Consider the following 19,708-nt stretch of genomic DNA (forward strand, 5'->3'; position numbering starts at 1 on the left):
CAAACCCAGAGGCAATGTGTGGGACAAAAGAGATGAGATAAAGGACGATGCGCCCATGGAGTAAATCCAGTGTTTTGTGAGAGAGTAAAAACTTCAGGCTTTCCAGTGGACTTCATTCAGACCTATGTCTCTCCCTTTTCTTTAATCTGGACTCTCCTCCATACTAGGTACCTTAACAAAGATACCTAGAGAGTAGTAGAAAGAGTAGTAGACCAAAGAGTAGTAGAAATTTCCTTGCATTGCAGAATGCTTTCCTTTTAGTTACCCTGCTATCCCTTTCTGTTCTCAGTGAAATAAAGTCATTAGATGTCATGCCTTAGAAACTGAGGCATATGTGGGGTTTACAGCCATGTTTGATTTAGCATAACTGTTATCTACATGTGAGTGATTCCCAGAGGATGGAAAAAAGAGCTGGAGAAAAGAGACTGTGTTCAGAACAACAGGAGGTTGGTTGCATTCTGCCAGCACTATATTGATGGATGTTTGTAGCTGTGGCCTGGGCATCCAAAAATTACATCCACAAAGGACAGATCTGTTAGAACCAGGGAAGCTTTGGAGAAAATTGTAGAAACATAGTTAGCTGCTGTGGTTGCGTATATGGATGAATCTCTGCTTCCTCCAGCTCCATTCAGTGGGAATAGAGGCAGGTTTCCTTTCAGTAATGTTTAGAGCATTTCCCTGGGGGTAGATTCCTCATCTGCTTTCATTCTGGTGTCCACATTATTACAGATTTAACAGCTTGGAAAAAAAAAACAGGTCTGTTTATTCCTATCTACTGTATCAGATTAAGGCTTTACCTCATCCTCATCTGTGGTCAAGAAGCATGAAGTTTTCTTTTGGCACTAGTGTGGCCAACAAAATGGAGGAAGTCACTGCAACTGCTAGCTACCATGAGGGATGACTTATCAGGTGGGTATTGACTGGATATGGGGCTGCTATACAGCATGACACTGGCTTGGCACATTAAAGTTACTACCCTGTCTATGTCAGTGCAAAATTTCTTTCCATTTACCTAATCTTATCCCAGCAAATTAAAACACATTTGTAACTAGATATACTAAGTTTGGAGTGCTTGGTGGCAGCCCTGCAGAGGGGTTCCTCTCTTTACTTTGGGAGTAATCACATTAAGACCAGCACCTCTTTACGAAGCAAGAATTAGAATGCTTCGAGCTCTGCTGGCTCCTCATAAGCTGTGCTTTGCTAGCTCCAAATATTCTTTGAACACTGTCTTCTTCAAAGCTGCTTTCAAAGTAGAGTGATTTGAAAACCAGGAGAGATTACCATGGAGTGGTTTTTTTCCTCTCTCATTTGGATTGAAAAAGTTTGAATTCAAAATGTTTTGACCAGCTTTGTTTTCATAAAAGAGTCACCAAATATAGCTGTGTTCTCTTTAATATAAGAAAGGTAAAAAGGATGCAGTGCTTTGACAGTGATCCATCTGCTGATTGCCACATGTACAAGTGTCAGGATGAGATTGATGGCCTTAGAATATAAATCCACTGAGGCAGGAAGAGTACTTTCCTTTGCTTTTTGACAGTGCAGAGTGTGTGTATTGTCTGTGCTGAGCCAGCAGTGAATAATAATGAGTGTCTATAGTTAGTGTCTGAGCTAGGGAAAGCCAGGCCTCCAGCCAGCCTGGAGTTAGGAGCTCTGCTAATTATTCAGCTTAGTTAGAGCCAGCAATACACATTTTGCCTAAATGCCTTAGTCTTTTCTTCCCAATTATTTTGAGGTCTAGGAAGATACAGTCTTTTTTTATGGAAATTCAGTGAAGTCAATATTTTTAAATCTAAAACCTGATTATGATTAGAGCTTTAATGTTTTGGGCGTGTTTGTTTGTTTTAATCTGAGAAAAAACTTTTGGCTAGAAAATATCAGTTAGGCTTGTGATTGAAAAAAAAAAGTAATCACTAAAACAAGCAAATAATCTCTCCTTTCAACTTGCTTGGTTTTGAAGGGGTTGAAGTGTGACAGGATTTTGGGTCTGTTCAAAATCTAAAAAATTGGAAAATGAAGACTTCTTGCAAAGCCTTCTTCCCTACCTAAGAAGGCCTCTGTTTTTCCCAGCCCACCTGAGTCCTGCTGTTGTGCCTGTGTCTGACAACAGTGCTCATCTGGTTCATCTTGGGGGTTGCAGTGAATTTGCATCCTGTCATCTGAGGAGGCGACTAGAGTAAGGAAGTTCTAATTCCACGTCTCAGATCTCATTTTAGACTTCCTTGAAAATGTGTCTGCAGTAGTCCAGGATCTGACTGGAGTGGATGAAGGCAAAGGATTAGGGATTCTGTCTAGTCCGGCTCAAAACTGACACCACCCAATAAAAATGATTCCCTGGCTGCTTTTGCAGTCTATTTCCTGCTCAAAGCAAGAATTTGTCCTTGGTGGTCACTGTCAAGTAGAGAGCTGGAAGTCTGACTTTTTATCACTGAATGGCTTTGTGTTTCATGGGTATTTGGGGTTTTATTTATTACCAGCTGTGTTTCATTTTGGAAACAGGATTGATTCCCTGAAATACAAGGCTCCCGTTTCCTTTGGAGAGGAGCAATTGGTAGCTGTACATGTGGTAGCAGGTGGTTTCTGGCAGCAAATTTTCCATTCAGATGTTTATGATCTTGAACAGGTTCATAGCTGCTATTTGTAAAATCATCTTCTCATTAGGTCAAAGTACTTCAGAATTTCAAGACCTGCTGTCTTCTTCTCTTTTCCCTTATTTCTTTTCCTCCCCAACCACTTCCTGTTGTTTCTAGGCTGTGCTGAATGAGCCCAGTTGCTCCTGCCTGCACCTGGATGTCACACATATCATCACAAATGTCTCTCTACAGAACACCCCTGAGAAGAACAAGCTGGAGCAGAGATGTGATGGGAATGTTTTGCCAGACAACACACCTGGGTCACTTCACTTAGGCTTGCCTGGGAGAGCAAGGTGGCTGCTTCTACTCCTTGCCTTGCTGATACCTAAAGAGAATCTGCTGCTTTGACTCAAAGAGGAGACTGCTGCTCTGAGGGTTTGCTGACTTGGACACAACAATGTGCTGGCACATCTGCTGGGTGCTGTTTCAGGATGGAAACATATGAGAGAGAAAACACCTGCCTTTTGTTAAGTATACAAAATAATATTTAGAGCTTACTCTTCCATCTTGTACTGAAGATTTTATCAGTTTAGAGGAGTCTGGGTGCCTGTTGAAGTTTGAAAATAGGATATTATGTTCTGAAGACATGATATTTTGTTCTAAAGGCAGTGTGGATAAAACACAGAACTTAGAAATAAATTTTTGAGAGCTGAATTTCTTGTGGGAAAGGAATTATTCTCTCTTGCTCTCTTGTTTGCTGCTTCTGCTGAACAAGGAAGACAAAGTGAGACTATGCCACTAGAGTTGCAGTGTGAGGAAATGAGAAGACCCTCTTTGATCACAAATGCTCAATCAAGAAGCATTTGCCTGCAATGCCAAATGAGATTTATTTGTCAAATCTTAGGTAGAGGCCAGCAGGGCCTGGAACCAAACAAATGGAGGAGGTACCATACTATAAATTTGGATTCAACATATTCACTGTTAATATTCTTTCACTGACATAATATGAAAGTTATTAACCTGACTGCAAAAGGACCTACTGGGGAGTTAAGTGTCATGTGGAGAGGATTACTACATTTTGAAAAGAATTTGTGCTGGTGACTGTAACATAATAAATGTATTAGGTACCTCTTTAGATCTTCTGTAAGTGGTAAAGAATCATTGATCACCCAGTGGTACGGGGGCTGGGGAGCTTGTTTTTGATGTTCAAGTCAGAAATGAGAGCTGAGTTGCTAATGAAAAGAGCACATACATTTATTATTATTATTATTATTCATTTTTCTGTCTTAAAGAGACCAAAAGGGAGTTGGTGCAGAGGGGTGAGAAATAAATCATTAGCATCTTCACATTTGCACTGCAGATTAATCTGGGGAAATGAGGCTGGTAGTTTTTAAGCCTCTTGCATATTTGCCAGGTGAACTTTTTAACTTGATCCCTCCTTTTATTTTTTTTTTCCTAACCAGAAAGTTTTCTACTTACAGATTTAAAAGGTCACAAGGTTAAGCAGAAATCAGACACTGATTTATTGCATAAGTACCCTTAGCAGGTATTTTGGCCAGTGCTGTATGAAAGTTTGTTTAAAATTACGCTATTTTTTTTTTCCTTCCACTGGAGAGAGATGACTTGGGGTTTTTATATGCCTGCTCTACTTGCCTCATGCTCACTTTGCTGAACCTTACAAGGTTCTCAGTGCAAAACTGATTTTCTGTTGTATTTTTTTTTTCCAAATAAATATCCAGCTTGGGAGGCTGGAGGTGTCAATCCCGGTATTATTTTATGCTGACCTCAGTATTTACACTTTGTTTCTCCTGCTGGTCAGTATGTAATAGGTAAATCTTACGGTTGTCAGGAGCGAATGGCAGGTCTGAGCAAGGCTGTGTTGTGCGAGGGAAAGGAAAATGATGGCTGTTGCAATACAAAATGGAGTAGGGCTCTGATTGAAGGAGCTGTGTTGAGTATTTAGAAATGCATCTTTAGTGGAGATAAAAAACAGAAATCCTGACTGCTTATGAACACTAGAGATCCCCTAACACGTCTTCCAACAGCAACTGCCTTAGCCAGAGTATCGAAGGTAATTAGTCGGTCTGCTTGCATTCCTTCTGCAGCCTCAATTAATTATGAGGGTCTCTTTAACTTCTGGATAAAATCGTTCTGTAGTGGTGTTATAGGATGTTAACCAGCTGCCACCTACAGCTTCCATCGATACTTTATAAATACTGTACAAAGAACTTGAAAGCGAGATCTCTTGCTCGCAGGCTCAAGCTCTGCTCCTGCTGATCTCTTCCTCCCTGAGCACTTGGCCTAAGAAGAGGATGACTCAATCCTACCTGTACGGGTAGCAAATACAAATGCTATAGCAAGCTAATCCTTGGTATGCTTCAAGGGGAAAGCTGCTGCTTTTAGTTTTTCATCCCTTATTGACTGAAATATGAACAGAGGCCGGCAGAGACATATAAGCAGATTCAGTGGGAAGAGCTGTACTGAAACACATTTTGATGGCAATTTCTTGGATAAGGTTGACAGGGAAAGTAGATTGGATCTTTTATTAGGCCTACTGGTACTGTTGGGGGAGGTACCCTTTTAAACATGTAAATGTGATTTCTCATATCTGAAATAGACGCATCGGCCTTGGAAACTAAATAAATACATGTTGAGAACACTTTACCAAGTTTAGCAAAGTTATGTTAATCACTTAGACCATCTGTTGGAGAAAATCTACTTGTGAAGCTGGGATAGGTTAGGGACATGTTAGTGGGAGAAGAGATAATAAAGTTGTTTGTCTCTCTATGGAAGAATCAAGTGAAAGATTTTGGGAATTGCTTGCTTTTCCTGGTGATATTAAAATTTCTTTTTTGAAGGAAGATGTTTCATTCTTTTTTAAAAGATAAATTTTCTGTGAGGCCCAAAAATTGTGATGTGTTGACTCAGTACTCTCACGACAGCAAAGTTCCTCCATTTAGCAGGAGGACAAGGCTGGCAGCTTCCTCATCTGAAGCCCCGCCTGAGCTGGGATAGCTCCAAGTATTCCTGGGGAAACTATGCCCAGCCTCTACAGCTGGGGGATGAGACAGCTACACTGCAGCTTTTATCCAGAGAGGAAGCAGGGTAAGAAATATAAAGAAAAGAGTTAGTCAGTCACCCCAAGAAGTGTGGCTGCTTCCTAATGGCCTGCTGCCTGGGCTTTTTAGCCTGACAGCATCTCTCCTCCTTAAACACATTGTGAAATGTTGAAAAATTGTTTGGATGTCATTATGACAGTGGCATTTGTTCAGGAGGAGGTGTCTGTTTGTTTAAATAAAGCCCCAAAGGAGGTCCTTGTTGTTCTAGGATTTCCTCTAACTGGTGAACGAAACAGAGAAGAGAGTGTCCAGGGAAGGGATATCACAGAAGCCTGGCTGAGTGCTGGCAGAAATGTGATTAATCTTGACTAGACAACCATGCCTGAACCACTTCCAAACTGCTGGACTCCACACTAAAGGCACAGTATATTTGTGACCACTCTCCTGTCCCTTTCAATTACCTTGTCTATCTCTCAATTCCGAACACATTAGTCTTGTTCAAATGCTTCCTTATACAACAACGATGTATACAACAATGTAAGTTGTAAGCTGCCCTTGTTACAACATTTACTGCCAGTGAAGCTCATGTGGACCAGGAGAGGTACCATTACAGGGAAAAGCAGTATTTAGCAAAAAGTAACCGTCTACTTAGGTTGCTGTCCTGCCTTTCAGGAGATATCAAGGTAGACCTGAGAGCAAGTTCTTCATCTGGTCTTGTACCTGATCTGAGAGAAACAGTACGTGTGTTTGAGAACACTTGTAAAACATACAGGAAATGTGTCAAGTCTAATGGTTGTTAACATTTCCCCAAATGTGTAGCTCCTGGAAGACTATGGAGACGAGATGTTGCACTGCTGAGGTGTAACAAGCAGGGATCTAAACCTTTTTAGGAGGGGCAGGTGTGAGAACTCCAAACGAATGAAAATACATGACCCAATGGAGAGTAACAAAACCCTCAAATTGTTTGGGAGGGAAGTTTCTCCCACTCTTCTGCTGCTCTGGTTTCTGTGAGTTAGCAGACTTGGTTTGGTCAGCGTGATTTGTGCCTCTTGGACCATCTACTGCAGTGTTCTTAATTTCAGGTCAAGAGGAAGGAAATAAAGGCTTCTGTGTGAAACAAAGGATGTCACGTACCGACCTCTGTTGTTACAAGAGTAGAGGACCTGGTGTAAAAAGCAAATGAAACTCAAATTTGATGAGAGAAGTAGAATCATAAAATCATTTTTAAATGTTGCAAAATCTCTGCAGCAATGTTGGCTCCTGCCATTTTATTACTGAGGTCAAGGAAAGCTAATGCTTTCCTTTAGAATAAGACCCTTCTAAAAACATGTTTCCTTTTGCTGCTGGAGTAAATCTCATCACAGTTGAATAGGGCCAGCTTTCCTTGAATTCTATAACCTACTGTTTTCCTCATGAACTGGGAGGCTTATGAAGTTTCCATCCAGAACTGCTGCCATGAACCTGGGGGACTGAAGCTTGTTGGTGACTGCTTGCTGCCTCTCCATGCAGTACTGTGGTAAGTCCAACAAATAGTTGACTAACTGCTGCAGAAAGGTCACCAATCTTCTTTTTCTAACTGTCATGTCCAGCTTCAGATCCCTGTCCTGTAGCTCTTAGCTCTTGGAAAATCCAGTGCTAGGAAGGTTTGTGGTCTTTTTTTTTTTCCTCCCCTAACTGCATATTGGTAGCAAATCAGGTGCTTGAAATTTTTAAAGGATTAAAGAGGGCTGTGCTGTGTGTTGAATTGCAGGTTGCTGCTCTTCTGCAAATCAAGAGAATGAAATTATTATCTGATATGACCACCTGCAAGAGTGAGATTGAATGAATGACATTACTACATTCAAGGGCAGATTCATTGACGTCAGATTTTGCTCAAACTTGGTGAGAGTGAATCAGATTACTTAGCCATCAAGTTCCATCATTTTGCCTCCATCACTCACTAATGGCTTATACCTGGGGGAAACTAAAAATATTATCCTAGTACACCTGATTGGTTACAGAATATAATACAAGAAATAAAATGGCTTTTCAGCCCCTGGTATAATTACTTATATCTCTTCACAATGAATCATAAATACTCTTTTGATATCTACATGATAATTTGTAGAAATTTTAAAATATATTTTTATGTAAGTTCTTCTATTGACAAATCGTCTACAAGAAACTTATTGACTTCTCAATTGCATGAGTTATTTGAAATTATTCATTGATTGCTTTTTGGTTTGCTGATTGTTTACAAGCAATTCCTTTTTAGTATTCAGTGGCTCGTATTCAAGTGTTCAACTTCCAGCTGCACAATTCAGTTTGTATTTTGACATATAGGTCACACAATAGTATTTCTGCTCCCTGACTAAATGTGTATAATTCATAGGATTTAGCTTCTTGCACGAATATTTGCATTGAGTTACAAAATTCTTATTCTGCAGCCATTCTTTAACACTTGATTATCAGCAGAAACTGAAACAATCCTTTTAAATCTTATTTACAGAGTATTTCTGGAAATGCTAATACACAGTGGACATTACCATAAATGAACAAATTTGCTGTAAAGCTTCAGCTATGCACTCAGCTGCATTTTTATTATTTAACCGTGTTTGCCCACCTTCTTTCTATGATCTCAACATATTAATCTTTATAATACCTATTTTTTGGCCTATGTGAAATTAAGTAATTTTATGAAAGAGTTCCCATATGTATTGTTGAGTTATAAGCATTTCCTCCGGAAACTGCATATAGCGACCTCCTTTCTCAGACCTGGCTACAGAGTGCCTAATGTGTGTCCTTCCATCTGATTTTGCAAGATTTTTCCTGTTATATATTCCTAGAATCCTACAGTCCTGTTTAACACCACAGTACCATGAATATAAAATCCATAGACAAATAAAAGACTACACTCTAACTGGACAAGCCAAAGCCATGAGCAATAGCAAGGCACTCTCATGAGTCCCCAGTCTTTGGTCTCACAGATTGCTTCCTCCCTTGCCCTCCCCAACTGCCCCTTGCTCCATAGAGAGAAGAGAAAAAGATTGCAAGTGTGGAGAAATTTCAGTCTGAGGATTGCATTGCAAAGCAGAGAGCTTGTTTGAAATTCTTGTATACGTTTCTAAAATAACAATGAGAAGCATGCTTTCTTGCTGTTCAGAGATAAGGGAAAACTGCCCTTGAAGAACTGAAGTACCCAAAATATAAAATATCGTTTCTGTTTCTTAGCACATGGACCATTTTGAAAACTTGTCTTTTTTTTCTTCACATATTCAAATAACCACAGCATGAGGCATTGTGAGTCTGGCCTCTGGATTCTCTTTGCTGTGTTTCCCTACACCTTTCACTGGTCTCTGGGGCTCAGGAGGGTGTTTATTACAAATGAATGTTTAATGTCTGCTTTGAAAAGCTACTTGTCTGGCTTGGAATTTCTGGTTGCAGTGCTCTGGAAACAGCTGCACATGGAGAAGGGCCCTGAGGAGCATTATCTGGGCACTGAGAGATTCTCCTGCATCTGGCATCTGTTTTTAGTGAGGGCTTTCTTGTGTTTCTGGTTGGCAGCTCATTTGGCAGAGCTGACACCGATTATTTTATTTGACCTTCCTCATTTCCAGTTAATCCCTGGTACAGGAGCCCACTGTCTTGAGTGTGAGCTGTGGGGACAGGACAGTCAAAGGAGATCCCTGACTCGCCTGGCCCTGGGTATGAGCAGAACAGTGTGGCAGCTGTTCAAAGGAGGCACCGAGAAAGACAAGCTCAAAGTGAGCCAAATGCTTCCTCCACCTGTCTTGCCCCTGAGGTGAGGTCCAAGAGGGAAATAAGCTTCCTGTTCTAGACACATGTGCTGTAACATTGCTCTGACTGCTTTTGCCTGGGATGGCAGCTAGTACCTGAACCTTAGTTTTCCTTTTCACCTGCCTTTCATTAAAATGGCAGCTGGTTTCTGTTGTAGCTAGAAGATAGAGTGGGCTGAATGCTTTAGCAGCATATATCTTAGAAGCTCTGGCAAACTCACTCTGAGGTGTACTCAGTTGAGGGCTATGCACACTTCATCTCTTGTTACTGTCTTGAGACTGGCTTGCTTGTGCCTTGGAAGAGGCATTTGATCCTTTGCCTGGATGAGTTGGAACTGTGCAGGTGTTCAGAAACCTTTCAAAGGCTGTAAGGCTTGATTGTACCACCACTGTTAAAGAGCAAGGTTTCACAGCCTCCTAAGGTTTCGTCCTTTCTCCCTGTTGCTGGGCTCACTTTCCATGTACCAGAAAGCATTTCTCAGCTGATAAAAATTATTTATTCTTAGTCCTAGCTTGAGCTGTCTGCAGACTGCTATATCTTGCCAACTGGTAGCCAGACATTAGAGCTGATTTAAGTAATCATGGATTATAAGCAGTAGCTTTCCCCAGGTGAGTCAAAGGGAACAGAAGTTTCCCCTTGGAGAAGGTCTCTGGCTTCTTGCAGCTAGGAAGTGCTTTCTGAGGGCCTTTAAACACTTAACTCCACCCAAAATTAAATACAGCTGTCCATAGCAGCTGTCCTAGGAGCTATGCCATAGCTGAGCTGGGAGAGTTTTGGTGGGCTCGCGTGGCCCAAGAGACCAAAACAAATAATGCAGCAGAGAGTTTTTGTGCAGTTGTTTCCTTGTCATGCTTTCCTGATGTCAATGCTGGCCTAATTAGTTGGTATGCTGCCTCCACTAGACTCTCGTGGAATGCTGCAGTCAAAAGGTAAGTGCCAGTAAACACTCCTGTTGCTGATTATAAGGCCAATAGGTTTATTTCAGTTCACACCCTGTCTTCATTAAACTGTTTTACAAGTAATGTTGGTCTTTCCCTGTCTCTCAGTTTCACTGTTTCTAGTCTGGTGCAACATGCTGAAGTGCAGGTGTGCCATTTGTAGAAATACTGAAAAAAAATATTGAAGCTAAAGTAACAAAAAAGAAAAAAAGCATGGGGAAGGGCCAGGCAAAAGATAAAGCTGTTTTCATTTTCGAGACATACCTTTGCAGGTGGCTCTGTAATAGAAAAACAGAATGTAGAGTCTTGGTTGGAAGGAATAGTCCCTGCAATGGGCCCCCTTGGGTGCTACTACCCGGAGGAAACCTGAGTCAGAAGCCCTCTTTATTGTTAAGGCTGATAATAAATTGCGTTTTGGCTTCCACAGGCTATTACATGACCAGGCTCCAAAAAACAGTAGCATCAGCATGTGCACTATTTTTGAAACACTTTTAAAATTGTGTGCTAATGACCAAGGCAGAAGTCCCACCATTTATTTCAATGACATCTAAAAGTTTTGAGAATGGGACAGATTTTTTCTTTTTTTCACTTGAAACACTTCCAAAGGCCCAGGTTTTTCAGAAATGGGTAATATTTCTTGCCTGAGGAGTTTTGAATATGTGGTTTGGGACATTTGTACAGACGCATCCCCAAACCACTGACCACTTCCGAAACCTTTGTGAAGCTGCTCTCTGTCCATGTGTTTGGGATCTGTAGGTTGTGCTCCTACTGCAGAAGCGGAGTTTTGCCCTCAGTTTCAATAGAATTGTAGTTTCCCTTGGCATCCCTCCTCCTGTGTTCAAGGCTCAGAAATGCTCCTTCACTAATTGCCTAGGGGTGTCCTCCAAAAGGGTATTCTCTGACAATACAGTGTTTTTACAACAGAAAACATTATCTCACATTTTAATAACTGTATAAATAACTGGGAAAGCTAGGGAGAGATGTTTATTTGCTGACGCACTGTGGCAATGAGCCAAAGAGCTTGCTTTCTGCAGTTTTCAGAGGGGTGGCATCCCATTTCTTCAGTTCTGGGAGATCCTTTGGGAACGAAAAGCTGGGTTCAACCAGCGTTGTTGCAGAACCTCAGAGTATTTTGTTCTGTCTGTGCCACGTAATAACAACAATTGTCATTGATCTAAACTGCCTGACCCGCTCCGTATTTGCAATTTCCATTATGCTGCCCTGTTTTTGATTACTAGCTCAGTAAGTAGGAGAGGACAGAAGAGAAAAACAGTGGAAAGGATTGGGGGAAAAGCAGCTGATGAAAAATATATGCAAATAGGGAACATGCCCTAGTAATGAAAGCTGGTATGAGTCCTCAGAAGCACTATCACCAAAAAATACCAGCAAGAAATAAATACCTTCATTCTCCCTAGTCAGTCCATTCCAATATACTATAATTCTGCTGAATACCATGCAGCACAAAATGGCTTTAAGGTGCTTGTACAATTGAGCCTCAGCTAAGGAAACAATTACCTCACTCTATATTTCTAACACGTGCTGGAATTGCTAATGCATTTACTGGTAATCATGTTTCTTTTGGACCATTGAAAAGTTTCGACGACTTTTAACTTTGCATTCCAGAAAAAAAGTCTGTTAGATTTATTCTTTCCTGAAATATTGTTGGTCAGAAGTTTGGGTTTATTTGTTTGTTTGTTTTTTATTATACAGAGAGTAGAAGCGAAAAAGAAAAGAAAAACATAGCTCTTATAATATGACAATTTTTTAAATTTTTATTTTCTGGGAAAAGAAGAAAAAGATGAATGTATCTCTTTGCCTGGTGTTAACTTGAAGTTCTTCCTTGTCTTCTGCTGCTGTTTGTTTGGCTGACTGTATGCTCTTCATCCCTTCCAGTTACTGGCTTTCTGTGATTAATAAGTGCTTTTCTGTTGTGCAGACAAAGCTAACCTTCTTGAGGCCTTTAGGATTTATGTTGTTACCAGTGTCTACATTTTGGTATCTAATTCTTCATACGTGAAAATCTAGTAGCTATTTCTGTAGGGCTCAGCTTGCTAAAGTTTTCTGCCATGAACAGCCCTACTGCTCAATGACAGTACAATTTCCAACCAAGTTAATTAAACTGTACTTCTATGCGTGGTGTGGGTCTTTGCTGGCTTGCATGGTTTAATGAACTTTTCTCACTGATAATCTTTAAAGCTGCTCTAATTCGACTTAAACAGGAGCTGTATTTGCACTGTACCCTTCTATGGTAGCCTTTATTCAGAGGTTAAGTTCAGTAATTTGAAAAAATCAGATCTTTATTGTGTTTTATTTGAACCTATGCAAAGCTGGAATCAGTGCAAACTCTATGAAGAAGCAGTTAAGTACAGCAGAAGGTTGGAGACTGAGTGACAGACGTGATGCAGAGATGATGTAGCATGTGGGCAAGGAGACACTTGCTCAGTGGGTAATATACAGAAGGATATGAGAGGAGAGGGTGGTTTCCTCCATTTCATAGAAAATCAACTTCCTTTCCTCTTTGCACTTAGCAATCTGATTTCACGCGCTGATCACAGGATTCATTACTTTGAAGGACCAAAACCTTTGAGCCATGTGCTAGATGTTTGTAACATGATGAAAATGCTGAGACGTGTGGTATGTAATGGCTTTGTTACTGTGGTCAGGAGAATTTAGGCAGAGTTGTGGGCACTGGAATGGCATTTTGCAAGATTTTACTCTTCATTTCAAGAGGATAATGGAACAACATTTCATGTCCTTTTCCATAACTGGCTGTGGCTTTCTCTTTGCTCTTTATCAGTTGATTATTGGATTTTGTGTGGGTTTTCCTCTTGAAATACTCCTGCTAAGCCCTTTAAAATTATTGTGTCTTTCAAGAAAAACAATCAGGTCTTAAGAGGCATTTTTGCGGGAGTGGGGGAATCTAGAGTTTGTTTAAAGAAAGGAGATTTGGAGATAAAACAAGAGATATCAGTTATGCAGAACTAATGATGCATTCCAAAGGAGAGTTGAAGAGCTATGCAACTCCATGAAGTGCTCCATTCTGTATTAGCTTTTGCACTGAGAAATCTTTTGAAGGACAGGAATCACACACACATATACATAAAACTCTGTAATACATAAAAGTATATTTGGATCTAACACTGCACGAGGAAGCCCATGGCATTCTTGTGGAGCAAGCAAATGACACTAAATTCCCTAGGCAGGAATCAAAGCCTTTCCAAACTAACCTCACTACCAGGAGATGTTTGAATTGCTATAATAGACATACACTCTCGCTGCACATATAGTGTGTGCTGCCTTTGAATGTCTGTTTTCTCTCCATCTTTGTATCCTTCTGTTATTCTGGGAACATCCTGCCCAAAAGTGTCAGCATGTCCAGTCAGGTGAATTCGAGGACAGAGATATGAGAGGTAAATGAGATCCTTTAAAAAATATGGTAGAAAACAGCTGGATTGTCAGAGCTAATAGAGTGACAACTTGAGTGTGAAAACCCAAATACTGTGCTGTAGTATCCCAGGGATCAGCCAGCCCTTTATTCAAGGAAAGAGAGCAGCAGCAGCAAACCTAAATTAACAGTTCAGGCTGACAGAAAATATTATTTCTGAGTCAAACAAGAAAGAATAGCTTGGAAAACAGACTGACTGCTGTTTATGCACTACAGATATTTCAAACTCAAAAAAAAAAACCTAAGCAAGTAGTGATGCTTGTTAAACGATGACTTAAAATTATTTGAAGTAGCTATTAATAATGCAAATGCTTCTATTAGGCAACCTGATTCCTCAGGGCAGGTAATTTAATCCTATTGCTGAGGAAGTGCCATTGGTTTCTTCTTCCAATACGCTTAGGGCACAGAGGCCATTTGGATTAATGAGAGGCAGACTTAGTGGGGAAATACTGCATTATCCTTAGTCTTCAGTAAGTCTGGGCAATTAGTAAAACCTTTACAAGAGGTATCTTTCATTTCAATGCAATTTCAAAATAATTATCTCATCTGGTAGGGATGTCATCTGTATTGACTGATAACATAAGGGTAATGTCTGAAACATGCTTCAGAAGTACTTGCACTAGTGTGGTTCTGAGTTGGTGAGTTGAGGGCCCCATGATTAGGTATATTAAAAAGCTACATGAAACAGCACATACCAGTATTTGCTGTTCATTTAAAGGGGGGGGGGTGAATTTGGCTTCTTTGGGGCAATTTTTGGGTGCTAGCTAATTCTTTGTGCTTTTTGACATCAGAATCCCTGAATCTCCTAACCCTGAAAATGAGAACCATATCAGTAGACTCTTGACATTGCTTTTAAGGATGGACTTTAAAAGCTGTAAAAGAAATAAATTTCAGGGAAAGACAGGAGGAAGAGAAAGGAAGAAACAGTGATCGCCGTACCGAAAGAGTAGGCTTGAGACTGAAGATGTTCTCTTCTGAGGTAGTCCCTGGTTTCCTGTCTCATCTTTACCACTAGTATTTCTCTTCCCATCTGTAACAAGGAAAATAGTAGTATTTTCTTTTTTCCTGTTTTTGTCTGTTTAGGCAGCAAGTTTTTTTGGCAGGGGGCTCTTTTATGCTCCACACAGTAAAAACTGTGGTTCTATGGGGCCTCAAGGGACTCTTGTGATATGAGCAGTAACAAAAGGGCAGGAAGATGTCCAAAGGCATGTTTTGAGACAGATGGTCAGTAGTTCACATCTTTTTTTCTTTCTTTCTCTTTTTGAGGTAGGGGACAAATTCCTTTGCCTCAGTAGCAGGGGAAGTTAAGGCATTTCTGAAATGCAGCTTTGAACAGCTTGGCACAGTTCAATGTGGTCTCAATAGGCTCTGTGGTTCTTCGTGGTTACCATGAATGCATCACACTTGCCATTCTTGTCATTGACCCCAAATCAGGTAGATTTTCCACTTCAGGGAATGGGAAATAATCTACATTATTAGTATGTGAGTGTTAACAGTTAAGCAGCCAGCAGTGTTGGTGGAGAAATCAATAGGGTAGAAGTCGTGGATTTGGTGTCTGATTTTGTCATTTGATGTGCACCTAGATGTGTGCTGGCTGTTCCCCACAGCATGTTGAATAAATCTCTCTCTCATACACACACTTTTATATCTAAACATGGGTTTCAGAGGTGTGTTGGAACAACCCAGGGCATTGGATGTTGTGACCTACAGTCTCCCTGAGCATAATTTCTGTGAGAAAAAGTTATTCTGTAGATAGGTATGTACCTTAATTTTCAGACATCACGACAATACTGTTTTCAGCAGGGCAAAATGTGGTTTGCCCATAGTCTGCTTTGTAACTGGAGCTGCATCTGGTACTCGTGGGAATGCCATGCCTCACATCTGATCTGGAATGCCAATGAGCCCATATGAAGCTGTTAATGTCTGTGTGAGGTTTTTCAGTCCTCATTACCAACCTGATAGGAAGATAATTCCTCAGCTGCTGTTCCAACCTGTGGGATTTTACCCACTTAATTAATTTTCTTTCTTGTTAAAAGAGATCTCTTTTTATGCACAAGGAGCTGTGCTTGACTTGTTTTTCAGAGACTCTTCTCATGTCTGTATCAAAGGCACAGAAGCCTCAGAAGTTGGAAGGTGAGCCCTAGGGGCAGCACGCCTGTGGAGGCTGAGCTTGGAAATGCTGCCTTCCGTGCTGAGAGCAAGCTCCTGGAGGGGAGTCAAGTCTGCACAGTGGAGGAGACCCTGATTCCGTTCCCTGCTCCCCTCTTTTGTCACCACTCAGCAAAAAAATGGAAGCTTGTGACATGACCAAAGGATAATAAACTGCATGCTCAATGCCTGCTGAGAGTTAAAATGCCAGCCTACACCACCCTCCCCAACCTTTCAGCATGTCAGCAAACTGTCTATGTAAATAAATACACATATCAAACAAAAAGCAGATGCCTTTTTAACACTGTTTCAGGCTGAGATACTAAGTTCTGATGTAGCTCTTCTCAACGTCTATCAGGCTAATGCCAGCTCCACAGCTCCCTTTCAGTTGTATTTAATGCACAGAGATTTGTGTTGTGTTAAGTAACGAGGAATTGGCTTGTTTTGCATCTGATTTGGTGTTATTTGTGGTGTATAAAATGTTAGATAGGAATTCTTTGTGTTCCTCCTGATCTCTGTGTCAGTATATAGTGAAAACTCTTGTTCATTATGCTTGATTAAGTGGCTTTATACGAGCATGTGTGTGATTGTACAAATATACAGGGAAGAAAAAAAAAGTCATTTGCAAAATATACCACCATTAGGGCCCCAAAGGATACAAACGCTGAAGTGGGGAGGAAGCTGTGATGCGGGTTGGATTTAAAATAAAATTTGTTTTAAAAGCTGAATTCCAGCAGTCACTTGTACCGCTTAAATCAAACTGAGGAGCCACAGAGTCTAAAGCCCCAAGGGTGTATCTCAGTGCAGCGTAGTGGGAGGGGCACCCATGAGCTGCTAGGCTGCTCAGGTCGTGTCTAATCTAGGGTCTTGTCTCTGATAGAAGCCAGTAGAGATTAGAGAGAATGTAAGACCAGTACAACAACCAGGAGAAATTCCACATTAAGCTCTTGTTTATTTTTGTTTTCATATTAGAAATGTATTGAGCCCAGGTGATCCATAGTCTGCTGGGCCTACTCTTTTGAAAATTCACCAGTAGACTGTTGGATCCCCTGGTGCTGCTGTCAGTGTCTGTCCCTCTACATCAGCCTCAGAGAAGGTGCCTGGTTTTTATTGTCCTTATTCACATTTCTTTCATGCTAATGCTTTTACTCTAGCCAGATACAAAGGAATCACAATTAAAATAAAAAACCCAACCAGACAGATTCTTTATGCATGCAACAAGTCTTTAAGACAGCTCTCCATCAGACTTTTCTGAAGTCCGCTGTAAGAGAGGAGAATATTTCTGCTACTTGACACACTTAATTGGACTACATATAAACAAAGCAGGGGGAAGAGGAGAGGCATGACCCTCCACTGGAGAGGAAGATTTAGATGACCTGATACATCTTTTTTCTTAATGTTTCTTGAACAGAGGTGATTTAAAGCTCTCATTTGAACAAGCATGCACAGAAGACAAAATACATCATTAGTGACCCTAAATATATGAGAGCCCTGTGCTTCTGATCACAGTGGTGTATCAGCTACAATAGTAATAGGGATGAATGGTGTTTGCCTACATGGATAGCACTGTTCTTCTATAGTGGAAAGGAAAAATTGCTACTAAAGATGCCACTGAATCAAATTTTTGATGACTCTCTGTACACTTGCCTGACAGTTTCCATCTTGTGGTTTCACGTAGCTTTACAAACCTGATTCTTTTTTTTCCTTCACTGTCTTCAAAGGCTGGGAGTTACTATCCAATACTGCATGTCTGAAAGGAATAGGACTGCATTCAGTAGGATATGTTTCTACCAGGCAGTGGACACTTTTTCCTGTGCAGAAGTGTATAGGCTTGTGCATTTTCTACATACAAGCACTTGCACCTCTCAAATACTTACCCTTCCCCTTTAAAGAAACCAGAATGTGGTTGTCAGGTGTGTATTTGAAATGTCAGGTTGTGAAAAGCAGAGAAGAGACTTATAACAAATACCAACAGGAGGATGAACTGCAGCTGAAAGTGTGCTGAAAGACTCCATTAGAGACATGGGCATGGAGAACATCTGCCTGAGTAGTGGTTTGGTGGTCCCCTGCTCTGCTCACTAGACCACGCTGTCACTCTAGTGCACATGAGATGAATGTCTAGGGCACAGAGTGCTCCTCACCAGGGTGTCTGAAGGTGGGCACAGCGTGCAGTGTTCCTGTGTCCCACTAAACCCTCTTCCACATCCTGATTAAGTGTGAAATAACACCTCTGTGGTGGAAAGTAGGGAGCTTCTCTGTGGACAGAGGGCTGATATGCTGCGCATGAGAGGAATTTCCTTTCATGTGGTCTGGTGTGACATTAGCACTTCCCAGCTGGCTTGTAGGTGGCTTTGTAACCTACTGGATGCTAGTTCAGCTCAATGTGGTTGTCATCTCCAGACAGCATGACAGAGAAGGGGAGTTTGAGATGTTTGGCTGCAGCCCCATCTCAGTGTCTTATGGGGGCTGCTGGGTGGAGTTGCTGTGAAAGGACCTTTTCTCCCAGCTTTTCATCTTGGCTGTGGAGGACTAACTAAGCACTGTGATGCAGGGAGGTTAGTGATGTTCCCTGATGTTGCATGTGGACACTTGACATTGGCTTTGGGATGCTGGAGATGTTGGGCAGAATAAAGGGTTTGGGCTTCAAAAGAGAGCAAAGCAGCAAGGTAGACTAGAAAGGAGAGAATTAATATTATGAAATGGATTTACATGGCGCCATCTTCATATCTAAACTGGAGCTGTCAGGGAGAATGAGATCCAGACTCTCTGCTGTTCTCCAGAGAGAAGCCATTATGGAGCAATCCTTCTGTTAAAGTGATGGCTCCACTGCTGTGCCCTGTGTCTGGCTGATTTCTGCAAGTAGAAAACAGACAGGATCTGGCACTATCCCCTCTCCTTTCCCACTGGCCTTTCATGCCTTTCTGCAGACTTCTTTTGCTTGCTTTATTGCTTTCAGCCCTTGTGTATCTGTTGGTATCTTCCTTCCACCCCTACCTGCCTCTCAGCTCTACCACCTTGTCCATCCTCAGTCGTCTCTGGCTCCCTCTTTTCAACACACAGCTGTACTTTAACATCTGTCCAGTAAGTGAACATGTGTGTGCGTATTTGTTGCATACAATACAGAAAGGGGGATGTGTGGTAAATATTTAACTACCTTTGTTTTATCACACACTCCTCCATTTTCTGTTCTGGGACTTACCTTTTGGGAACTCACAGCATCTCTTCCTGGTGCTTCTGTCCTCTCCTTTTTCCGTGGTGACTCTCCTCTGCTGTGCAGGGGAGCAGGAGGGGAAGATGCAGAGCAACTCTGTTGCTTCTTTCATGTGTTGCTGGAAATAGCCCTGTCCTCCTCCTGCCTTCTGGTCAGAGCCCTTTTCTGGCTGGTTTAATGGACTGGAAAGTGAGGAAAGAGATTTTACCTTTAGTCCAGACCTTGACAGGGTCTTCAGAGTCACTGCCAGATGCTTCCTCTCACATCCTTCAGGTGTGCAAGAAAGAGCTGATCTTTACCTAAGCAGGACGAAGTGAGTGAAACAAGGTCACGGTCTTCTCCTCAGTCCCAGTACGGAGTTATGTGTCTTATGTATTTTCTTTGCTGTTTCTGACAGGTTGACCAGCCCAGATCACAGCACTAGTGACCTGAAGCAAGGATCCTGCCCTATGCATGATCAGTACAACCTGACTTCTTGAGGAGAACAAATATTTCTCTGAAAGTCTGTCCCCTCAAAGCAGCACACAGGTAAGGCAGACAGTGCTCCTGATACTCAGGCT

The 19,708-nt window shown here is 41.4% G+C and overlaps 1 protein-coding gene across 5 annotated transcripts in view; it reads left to right on the top strand.

Annotated features, from left to right (window-relative positions):
- The window catches only part of TSPAN18 (tetraspanin 18), a 119,387-nt gene that overhangs the window by 39,326 nt on the left and 60,353 nt on the right, over positions 1-19,708 (top strand). For 4 of the 5 annotated variants that reach the window (XM_032690422.1, XM_032690419.1, XM_032690416.1 and 1 more), the window contains exon 2: positions 19,546-19,676. The exons of the other annotated variant lie outside the window; for it this stretch is intronic. The gene's annotated coding sequence lies outside the window, so the exon portion shown is untranslated. The remainder of the gene's footprint in view (positions 1-19,545; positions 19,677-19,708) is intronic. 5 annotated transcript variants of the gene reach the window in all.

Source organism: Chiroxiphia lanceolata, chromosome 6 (genome assembly GCF_009829145.1).
Source record: "Chiroxiphia lanceolata isolate bChiLan1 chromosome 6, bChiLan1.pri, whole genome shotgun sequence".
NCBI classification, from domain to species: Eukaryota; Metazoa; Chordata; class Aves; order Passeriformes; family Pipridae; genus Chiroxiphia; species Chiroxiphia lanceolata.